Genomic DNA, 10994 nt, shown 5'->3' with positions numbered 1-10994 from the left:
ACTAGAAACTCCACAACTAGAAACTCGGCAACTAGAAACTCCACAGCTAGAAAGTCCGCAACTAGAAACTCTGCAACTAGAAACTCCGCAACTAGAAACTCCACAGCTAGAAAATCCACCACTAGAAACTCCACAACTAGCAACTCCCATCTAGACACTCAACAACTAGGAACTCTACAACTTCAAAATCCACAACTAGAAACTCCACAACTTGAAATTCCACAACTAGATACTCCACAACTACAAACTCCACAACTTGAAACTCCGCAACTAGAAACTCCATAACTAGAAACTCTACTACTAGAAAACTCCGCAACTAGAAACTCTGCAACTAGAAACTCCGCAACTAGAAACTCCACAGCTAGAAACTTCACTACTTGAAACACCACAACTAGATACTCCAAAACTACGAATTCCACAACTAGAAACTCCACAACTTGAAACTCAACAAATAGATACTCCACAACTATGGACTCCACAACTAAAAACTCTAACACTAGAAACTCCACAACCAGAAACTCCGCAACTAAAAACTCCGCAACTAGAAACTCCACAGCTAGAAAATCCACAGCTAGAAATTCCAAAACTAGAAACTCCACAACTACAGACTCCGCAACTATAAACTCCACAACTAGATAATCCTCAACTAGGAACTCTACAGCTTCAAAATCCACAACTAGATACTCCACAACTACAAACTCCACAACTACAAACTCCACAACTACAAACTCCAACACTTGAAACTCCGCAACTAGAAACTCCGTAACTAGAAACTCCACTACTAGAAAACTCCGCAACTAGAAACTCTGCAACTAGAAACTCCACAACTAGAAACTCCTCAACTAGAAACTCCACAACTTGAAACACCACAACTAGATACTCCACAACTACAAACTCCACAACTAGAAACTCCACAACTAAAAACTCCACAACTTGAAACTCCGCAACTAGAAACTCCACAACTAGAGACTCCATAACTAGGAACTCCACAACTAGAAACTCCACAACTACAGACTCCACAACTACAGACTCCACAACTAGAAACTCCACAACTAGAAACTCCACAACCAGAAACTCCGCAACTAGAAACTCCGCAACTTGAAATCCCACAACTAGAGACTCCACAACTAGAGACTTCACAACTAGAAACTCCGCAACTAGAAAATCCACAACTAGAAACTCCACAGCTAGAAACTCCACATTTTGAAACACCACAACTAGATACTCCACAACTACAAATTCCATAACTAGAAACTCCACAACTTGAAACTCAACAAATAGATACTCCACAACTATGGACTTCACAACTAGAAACTCTAACACTAGAAACTCCACAACCAGAAACTCCACAACCAGAAACTCCGCAACTAGAAACTCCGCAACTAGAAATCCCACAACTAGAGACTCCACAACTAGAGACTTCACAACTAGAAACTCCGCAACTAGAAAATCCACAACTAGGGACTCCACAGCTAGAAACTCCACATTTTGAAACACCACAACTAGATACTCCACAACTACAAATTCCATAACTAGAAACTCCACAACTTGAAACTCAACAAATAGATACTCCACAACTATGGACTCCAAAACTAGAAACTCTAACACTAGAAACTCCACAACCAGAAACTCCGCAACTAAAAACTCCGCCACTACAATCTCCACAACTGGAAAACTCCACAACTAGAAACTCTGCAACTAGAAACTCCGCAAATAGAAACTCCAGAGCTAGAAACTCCACAACTACAAACTCCACAACTAGAGACTCCACAACTAGAAACTCCACAACTACGAGTCCCACAACTACGAACCCCACAACTACAAACTCAACAACTATAAATTCCACAACTAGAAACTCAACAACTTTAAACTTCGCAACTAGAAACTCCACAAATAGAGACTCCACAACTAGGAACTCCACAACTAGAGACTCCACAACCAGAAACTCCACAGCTAGAAATTCCACAGCTTGAGACTTCGTATGTAGAGACTCAGCAACTAGAAACACAACAACTAGAAACTCCACAACGAGAAACTCCACAACTAGAAACTCCACAACTTGAAACACCACAACTAGATACTCCACAAAAACAAATGTCATAACTAGAAACTCCACAGCTAGAAAGTCCGCAACTAGAAACTCTGCAACTAGAAACTCCGCAACTAGAAACTCCACAACTAGAAACTCCACAACCAGAAACTCCGCAACTAGAAATCCCACAACTAGAGACTCCACAACTAGAGACTTCACAACTAGAAACTCCGCAACTAGAAACTCCAAAACTAGAATCTCCACAACCAGACACTCCACAACTTGCAACCCCACAACTAGATACTCCACAACTACCAATTTCACAAATAGAAACTCCACAACTAAAACTCCGCAACTAGAAACTCCGCAACTAGAAACTCCACAGCTAGAAAGTCCGCAAGTAGAAACTCTGCAACTAGAAACTCCGCAGCTAGAAACTCCACAGCTAGAAAATCCACCACTAGAAACTCCACTACTAGCAACACCACAACTACAAACTCCACAACTTGAAACTCCGCAACTAGAAACTCCGCCACTACAATCTCCACAACTGGAAAACTCCGCAACTAGAAACTCTGCAACTAGAAACTCCGCAACTAGAAACTCCAGAGCTAGAAACTCCACAACTACAAACTCCATGACTAGAGACTCCACAACTAGAAACTCCACAACTAGAAACTCCACAACCAGAAACTCCGCAACTAGAAATCCCACAACTAGAGACTCCACAACTAGAGACTTCACAACTAGAAACTCCGCAACTAGAAACTCCACAACTAGAATCTCCAACACTAGAAACTCCACAACTTGGAACCCCACAACTAGATACTCCACAACTACCAATTTTACAACTAGAAACTCCACAACTAAAACTCCGCAACTAGAAACTCCACAGCTAGAAAGTCCGCAACTAGAAACTCTGCAACTAGAAACTCCGCAACTAGAAACTCCACAGCTAGAAAATCCACCACTAGAAACTCCACAACTAGCAACACCACAACTACAGACTCCGCAACTAGAAAACTCCGCAACTAGAAACTCCCAACCAGACACTCCGCAACTAGGAACTCTACAACTTCAAAATCCACAACTAGAAACTCCCCAACTTGAAACTCCGCAACTAGTTACTCCACAACTACAAACTCCACAACTAGAAACTCCTCAACTAGAAACTCCACAACTTGAAACTCCACAACTAATAAACTCCGCAACTAGAAAATCTGCAACTAGAAACGCTGGAACTAGAAACTCCACAGCTAGAAACTTCACTACTTGAAACACCACAACTAGATACTCCACAACTACGAATTCCACAACTAGAAACTCCACAGCTAGAAAGTTCGCAACTAGAAACTCTGCAACTAGAAACTCTACAACTAGAAACTGCACAGCTAGAAAATCTCCCACTAGAAACTCCACAACTAGAAACTCCACAACTAGAAACTCCACAACTAGAAACTCGGCAACTAGAAACTCCACAACTAGCAACTCCCATCTAGACACTCAACAACTAGGAACTCTACAACTTCAAAATCCACAACTAGAAACTCCACAACTTGAAACTCCACAACTAGATACTCCACAACTACAAACTCCACAACTTGAAACTCCGCAACTAGAAACTCCATAACTAGAAACTCCACTACTAGAAAACTCCGCAACTAGAAACTCTGCAACTAGAAACTCCGCAACTAGAAACTCCACAGCTTGAAACTTCACTACTTGAAACACCACAACTAGATACTCCAAAACTATGAATTCCACAACTAGAAACTTCGCAACTAGAAAATCCGCAACTAGAAACTCCGGAACTAGAAACTCCACATTTTGAAACACCACAACTAGATACTCCACAACTACAAATTCCATAACTAGAAACTCCACAACTTGAAACTCAACAAATAGATACTCCACAACTGGACTCCACAACTAGAAACTCTAACACTAGAAACTCCACAACCAGAACCTCCGCAACTAAAAACTCCGCAACTAGAAACTCCACAGCTAGAAAATCCACAGCTAGAAATTCCACAACTAGAAACTCCACAACTACAGACTCCGCAACTTTAAACTCCACAACTAGACAATCCGCAACTAGGAACTCTACAACTTCAAAATCCACAACTAAAAACTTCACAACTTGAAACTCCACAACTAGATACTCCACAACTACAAACTCCACAACTTGAAACTCCGCAACTAGAAGCTCCGCCACTACAATCTCCACAACTGGAAAACTCCGCAACTAGAAACTCTGCAACTAGAAACTCCGCAACTAGAAACTCCAGAGCTAGAAACTCCACAATTACAAACTCCACAACTAGAGACTCCACAACTAGAAACTCCACAACTAGAAACTCCACAACCAGAAACTCCGCAACTAGAAATCCCACAACTAGAGACTCCACAACTCGAGACTTCACAACTAGAAACTCCGCAACTAGAAACTCCACAACTAGAATCTCCACAACCAGAAACTCCACAACTTGCAACCCCACAACTAGATACTCCACAACTACCAATTTCACAAATAGAAACTCCACAACTAAAACTCCGCAACTAGAAATTCCGCAACTAGAAACTCCACAGCTAGAAAGTCCGCAACTAGAAACTCTGCAACTAGAAACTCCGCAACTAGAAACTCCACAGCTAGAAAATCCACCACTAGAAACTCCACAACTAGCAACACCACAACTAGAGACTCCACAACTAGAAACTCCACAACTAGAAACTCCACAACCAGAAACTCCGCAACTAGAAATCCCACAACTAGTGACTCCACAACTAGAGACTTCACAACTAGAAACTCCGCAACTAGAAACTCCACAACTAGAATCTCCAACACTAGAAACTCCACAACTTGCAACCCCACAACTAGATACTCCACAACTACCAATTTTACAACTAGAAACTCCACAACTAAAACTCCGCAACTAGAAACTCCACAGCTAGAAAGTCCGCAACTAGAAACTCTGCAACTAGAAACTCCGCAACTAGAAACTCCACAGCTAGAAAATCCACCACTAGAAACTCCACAACTAGCAACACCACAACTACAGACTCCGCAACTAGAAAACTCCGCAACTAGAAACTCCCAACCAGACACTCCGCAACTAGGAACTCTACAACTTCAAAATCCACAACTAGAAACTCCCCAACTTGAAACTCCGCAACTAGTTACTCCACAACTACAAACTCCACAACTAGAAACTCCTCAACTAGAAACTCCACAACTTGAAACTCCACAACTAATAAACTCCGCAACTAGAAAATCTGCAACTCGAAACGCTGGAACTAGAAACTCCACAGCTAGAAACTTCACTACTTGAAACACCACAACTAGATACTCCACAACTACGAATTCCACAACTAGATACTCCACAGCTAGAAAGTTCGCAACTAGAAACTCTGCAACTAGAATCTCTACAACTAGAAACTGCACAGCTAGAAAATCTCCCACTAGAAACTCCACAACTAGAAACTCCACAACTAGAAACTCCACAACTAGAAACTCGGCAACTAGAAACTCCACAGCTACAAAGTCCGACACTAGAAACTCTGCAACTAGAAACTCCGCAACTAGAAACTCCACAGCTAGAAAATCCACCACTAGAAACTCCACAACTAGCAACTCCCATCTAGACACTCAACAACTAGGAACTCTACAACTTCAAAATCCACAACTAGAAACTCCACAACTTGAAACTCCACAACTAGATACTCCACAACTACAAACTCCACAACTTGAAACTCCGCAACTAGAAACTCCATAACTAGAAACTCCACTACTAGAAAACTCCGCAACTAGAAACTCTGCAACTAGAAACTCCGCAACTAGAAACTCCACAGCTAGAAACTTCACTACTTGAAACACCACAACTAGATACTCCAAAACTACGAATTCCACAACTAGAAACTTCGCAACTAGAAAATCCGCCACTAGAAACTCCGGAACTAGAAACTCCACAACTAGAGACTCCATAACTAGGAACTCCACAACTAGAAACTCCACAACTACAGACTCCACAACTAGAAACTCCACAACTAGAAACTCCACTACCAGAAACGCCACAACCAGAAACTCCGCAACTAGAAACTCCGCAACTAGAAGTCCCACAACTAGAGACTCCACAACTAGAGACTTCACAACTAGAAACTCCGCAACTAGAAAATCCACAACTAGAAACTCCACAGCTAGAAACTCCACATTTTGAAACACCACAACTAGATACTCCACAACTACAAATTCCATAACTAGAAACTCCACAACTTGAAACTCAACAAATAGATACTCCACAACTATGGACTCCACAACTAAAAACTCTAACACTAGAAACTCCACAACCAGAAACTCCGCAACTAAAAACTCCGCAACTAGAAACTCCACAGCTAGAAAATCCACAGCTAGAAATTCCAAAACTAGAAACTCCACAACTACAGACTCTGCAACTATAAACTCCACAACTAGATAATCCTCAACTAGGAACTCTACAACTTCAAAATCCACAACTAGATACTCCACAACTACAAACTCCACAACTACAAACTCCACAACTACAAACTCCACAACTACAAACTCCACAACTTGAAACTCCGCAACTAGAAACTCCGTAACTAGAAACTCCACTACTAGAAAACTCCGCAACTAGAAACTCTGCAACTACAAACTCCACAACTAGCAACTCCTCAACTAGAAACTCCACAACTTGAAACACCACAACTAGATACTCCAGAACTACAAACTCCACAACAAGAAACTCCACAACTAAAAACTCCACAACTTGAAACTCCGCAACTAGAAACTCCACAACTAGAGACTCCATAACTAGGAACTCCACAACTAGAAACTCCACAACTACAGACTCCACAACTACAGACTCCACAACTAGAAACTCCACAACTAAAAACTCCACAACCAGAAACTCCGCAACTAGAAACTCCGCAACTAGAAATCCCACAACTAGAGACTCCACAACTAGAGACTTCACAACTAGAAACTCCGCAACTAGAAAATCCACAACTAGAAACTCCACAGCTAGAAACTCCACATTTTGAAACACCACAACTAGATACTCCACAACTACAAATTCCATAACTAGAAACTCCACAACTTGAAACTCAACAAATAGATACTCCACAACTATGGACTTCACAACTAGAAACTCTAACACTAGAAACTCCACAACCACAAACTCCACAACCAGAAGCTCCGCCACTACAATCTCCACAACTGGAAAACTCCACAACTAGAAACTCTGCAACTAGAAACTCCGCAAATAGAAACTCCAGAGCTAGAAACTCCACAACTACAAACTCCACAACTTGAAACACCACAACTAGATACTCTAGAAACTCCACAACTAGAAACTCCACAACTTGAAACTCCGCCACTACAAATTCCACAACTAGAAACTCCACAACTTGAAACCCAACAAATAGTTACTCCACATTTATGGACTCCAAAATTAGAAACTCCAACACTAGAAACTCCACATTCAGAAACTCCGACCTGAAAACTCCGCAACTAGAAACTCCACAACTACAAACTCCACAACTAGAGACTCCAGAACAAGAAACTCTACAGCTAGGAAGTCCGCAACTAGAAACTCTGCAACTAGAAACTCCACAACAAGAAACTCCGCAACTAGAAACTCCACAGCTAGAAACTCCACAACTACAAACTCCACAACTAGAGACTCCACAACTAGAAACTTCACAACTACGAGCTCCACAACTACGAACCCCACAACTACAAACTCCACAACTAAAAACTAAACAACTAGAAACTCCACAACTTTAGACTTCGCATTCACAAACTCCACAACTTTAGACTTCGCATTTACAAACTCCGCAACTAGAGACTCCACAACTAGAAACTCCACAACTAGAGATTCCACAACCAGAAACTCCACAGCTAGAAACTCCACAACTTCAGACTTCGCATTTAGAGATTCGGCAACTAGAAACTCAACAACTAGAAACTCCACAACTAGAAACTCCACAACTTGAAACACCACAACTAGATACCTCACAACTACAAATTTCACAACTAGAAACTCCACAACTAAAAACTCCGCAACTAGAAACTCCACAACCAGAAACTCCACAGCTAGAAATTCCACAGCTTGAGACTTCGTATGTAGAGACTCGGCAACTAGAAACACAACAACTAGAAACTCCACAACGAGAAACTCCACAACTACGAATTCCACAACTAGAAACTCCACAGCTAGAAAGTTCGCAACTAGAAACTCTGCAACTAGAAACTCTACAACTAGAAACTGCACAGCTAGAAAATCTCCCACTAGAAACTCCACAACTAGCAACACCACAACTACAGACTCCGCAACTAGAAAACTCCGCAACTAGAAACTCCCAACCAGACACTCCGCAACTAGGAACTCTACAACTTCAAAATCCACAACTAGAAACTCCCCAACTTGAAACTCCGCAACTAGTTACTCCACAACTACAAACTCCACAACTAGAAACTCCTCAACTAGAAACTCCACAACTTGAAACTCCACAACTAATAAACTCCGCAACTAGAAAATCTGCAACTCGAAACGCTGGAACTAGAAACTCCACAGCTAGAAACTTCACTACTTGAAACACCACAACTAGATACTCCACAACTACGAATTCCACAACTAGATACTCCACAGCTAGAAAGTTCGCAACTAGAAACTCTGCAACTAGAATCTCTACAACTAGAAACTGCACAGCTAGAAAATCTCCCACTAGAAACTCCACAACTAGAAACTCCACAACTAGAAACTCCACAACTAGAAACTCGGCAACTAGAAACTCCACAGCTAGAAAGTCCGACACTAGAAACTCTGCAACTAGAAACTCCGCAACTAGAAACTCCACAGCTAGAAAATCCACCACTAGAAACTCCACAACTAGCAACTCCCATCTAGACACTCAACAACTAGGAACTCTACAACTTCAAAATCCACAACTAGAAACTCCACAACTTGAAACTCCACAACTAGATACTCCACAACTACAAACTCCACAACTTGAAACTCCGCAACTAGAAACTCCATAACTAGAAACTCCACTACTAGAAAACTCCGCAACTAGAAACTCTGCAACTAGAAACTCCGCAACTAGAAACTCCACAGCTAGAAACTTCACTACTTGAAACACCACAACTAGATACTCCAAAACTACGAATTCCACAACTAGAAACTTCGCAACTAGAAAATACGCCACTAGAAACTCCGGAACTAGAAACTCCACAACTAGAGACTCCATAACTAGGAACTCCACAACTAGAAACTCCACAACTACAGACTCCACAACTAGAAACTCCACAACTAGAAACTCCACTACCAGAAACGCCACAACCAGAAACTCCGCAACTAGAAACTCCGCAACTAGAAGTCCCACAACTAGAGACTCCACAACTAGAGACTTCACAACTAGAAACTCCGCAACTAGAAAATCCACAACTAGAAACTCCACAGCTAGAAACTCCACATTTTGAAACACCACAACTAGATACTCCACAACTACAAATTCCATAACTAGAAACTCCACAACTTGAAACTCAACAAATAGATACTCCACAACTATGGACTCCACAACTAAAAACTCTAACACTAGAAACTCCACAACCAGAAACTCCGCAACTAAAAACTCCGCAACTAGAAACTCCACAGCTAGAAAATCCACAGCTAGAAATTCCAAAACTAGAAACTCCACAACTACAGACTCTGCAACTATAAACTCCACAACTAGATAATCCTCAACTAGGAACTCTACAACTTCAAAATCCACAACTAGATACTCCACAACTACAAACTCCACAACTACAAACTCCACAACTACAAACTCCACAACTACAAACTCCACAACTTGAAACTCCGCAACTAGAAACTCCGTAACTAGAAACTCCACTACTAGAAAACTCCGCAACTAGAAACTCTGCAACTAGAAACTCCACAACTAGAAACTCCTCAACTAGAAACTCCACAACTTGAAACACCACAACTAGATACTCCAGAACTACAAACTCCACAACTAGAAACTCCACAACTAAAAACTCCACAACTTGAAACTCCGCAACTAGAAACTCCACAACTAGAGACTCCATAACTAGGAACTCCACAACTAGAAACTCCACAACTACAGACTCCACAACTACAGACTCCACAACTAGAAACTCCACAACTAAAAACTCCACAACCAGAAACTCCGCAACTAGAAACTCCGCAACTAGAAATCCCACAACTAGAGGCTCCACAACTAGAGACTTCACAACTAGAAACTCCGCAACTAGAAAATCCACAACTAGAAACTCCACAGCTAGAAACTCCACATTTTGAAACACCACAACTAGATACTCCACAACTACAAATTCCATAACTAGAAACTCCACAACTTGAAACTCAACAAATAGATACTCCACAACTATGGACTTCACAACTAGAAACTCTAACACTAGAAACTCCACAACCACAAACTCCACAACCAGAAGCTCCGCCACTACAATCTCCACAACTGGAAAACTCCACAACTAGAAACTCTGCAACTAGAAACTCCGCAAATAGAAACTCCAGAGCTAGAAACTCCACAACTACAAACTCCACAACTTGAAACACCACAACTAGATACTCTAGAAACTCCACAACTAGAAACTCCACAACTTGAAACCCAACAAATAGATACTCCACATTTATGGACTCCAAAATTAGAAACTCCAACACTAGAAACTCCACATTCAGAAACTCCGACCTGAAAACTCCGCAACTAGAAACTCCACAACTACAAACTCCACAACTAGAGACTCCAGAACAAGAAACTCTACAGCTAGGAAGTCCGCAACTAGAAACTCTGCAACTAGAAACTCCACAACAAGAAACTCCGCAACTAGAAACTCCACAGCTAGAAACTCCACAACTACAAACTCCACAACTAGAGACTCCACAACTAGAAACTTCACAACTACGAG

Source organism: Rhipicephalus microplus, unplaced genomic scaffold, assembly GCF_043290135.1.
Source record: "Rhipicephalus microplus isolate Deutch F79 unplaced genomic scaffold, USDA_Rmic scaffold_14, whole genome shotgun sequence".
Classification (NCBI taxonomy): Eukaryota; Metazoa; Arthropoda; class Arachnida; order Ixodida; family Ixodidae; genus Rhipicephalus; species Rhipicephalus microplus.
Note: the sequence above shows the minus strand (reverse complement) of the source record.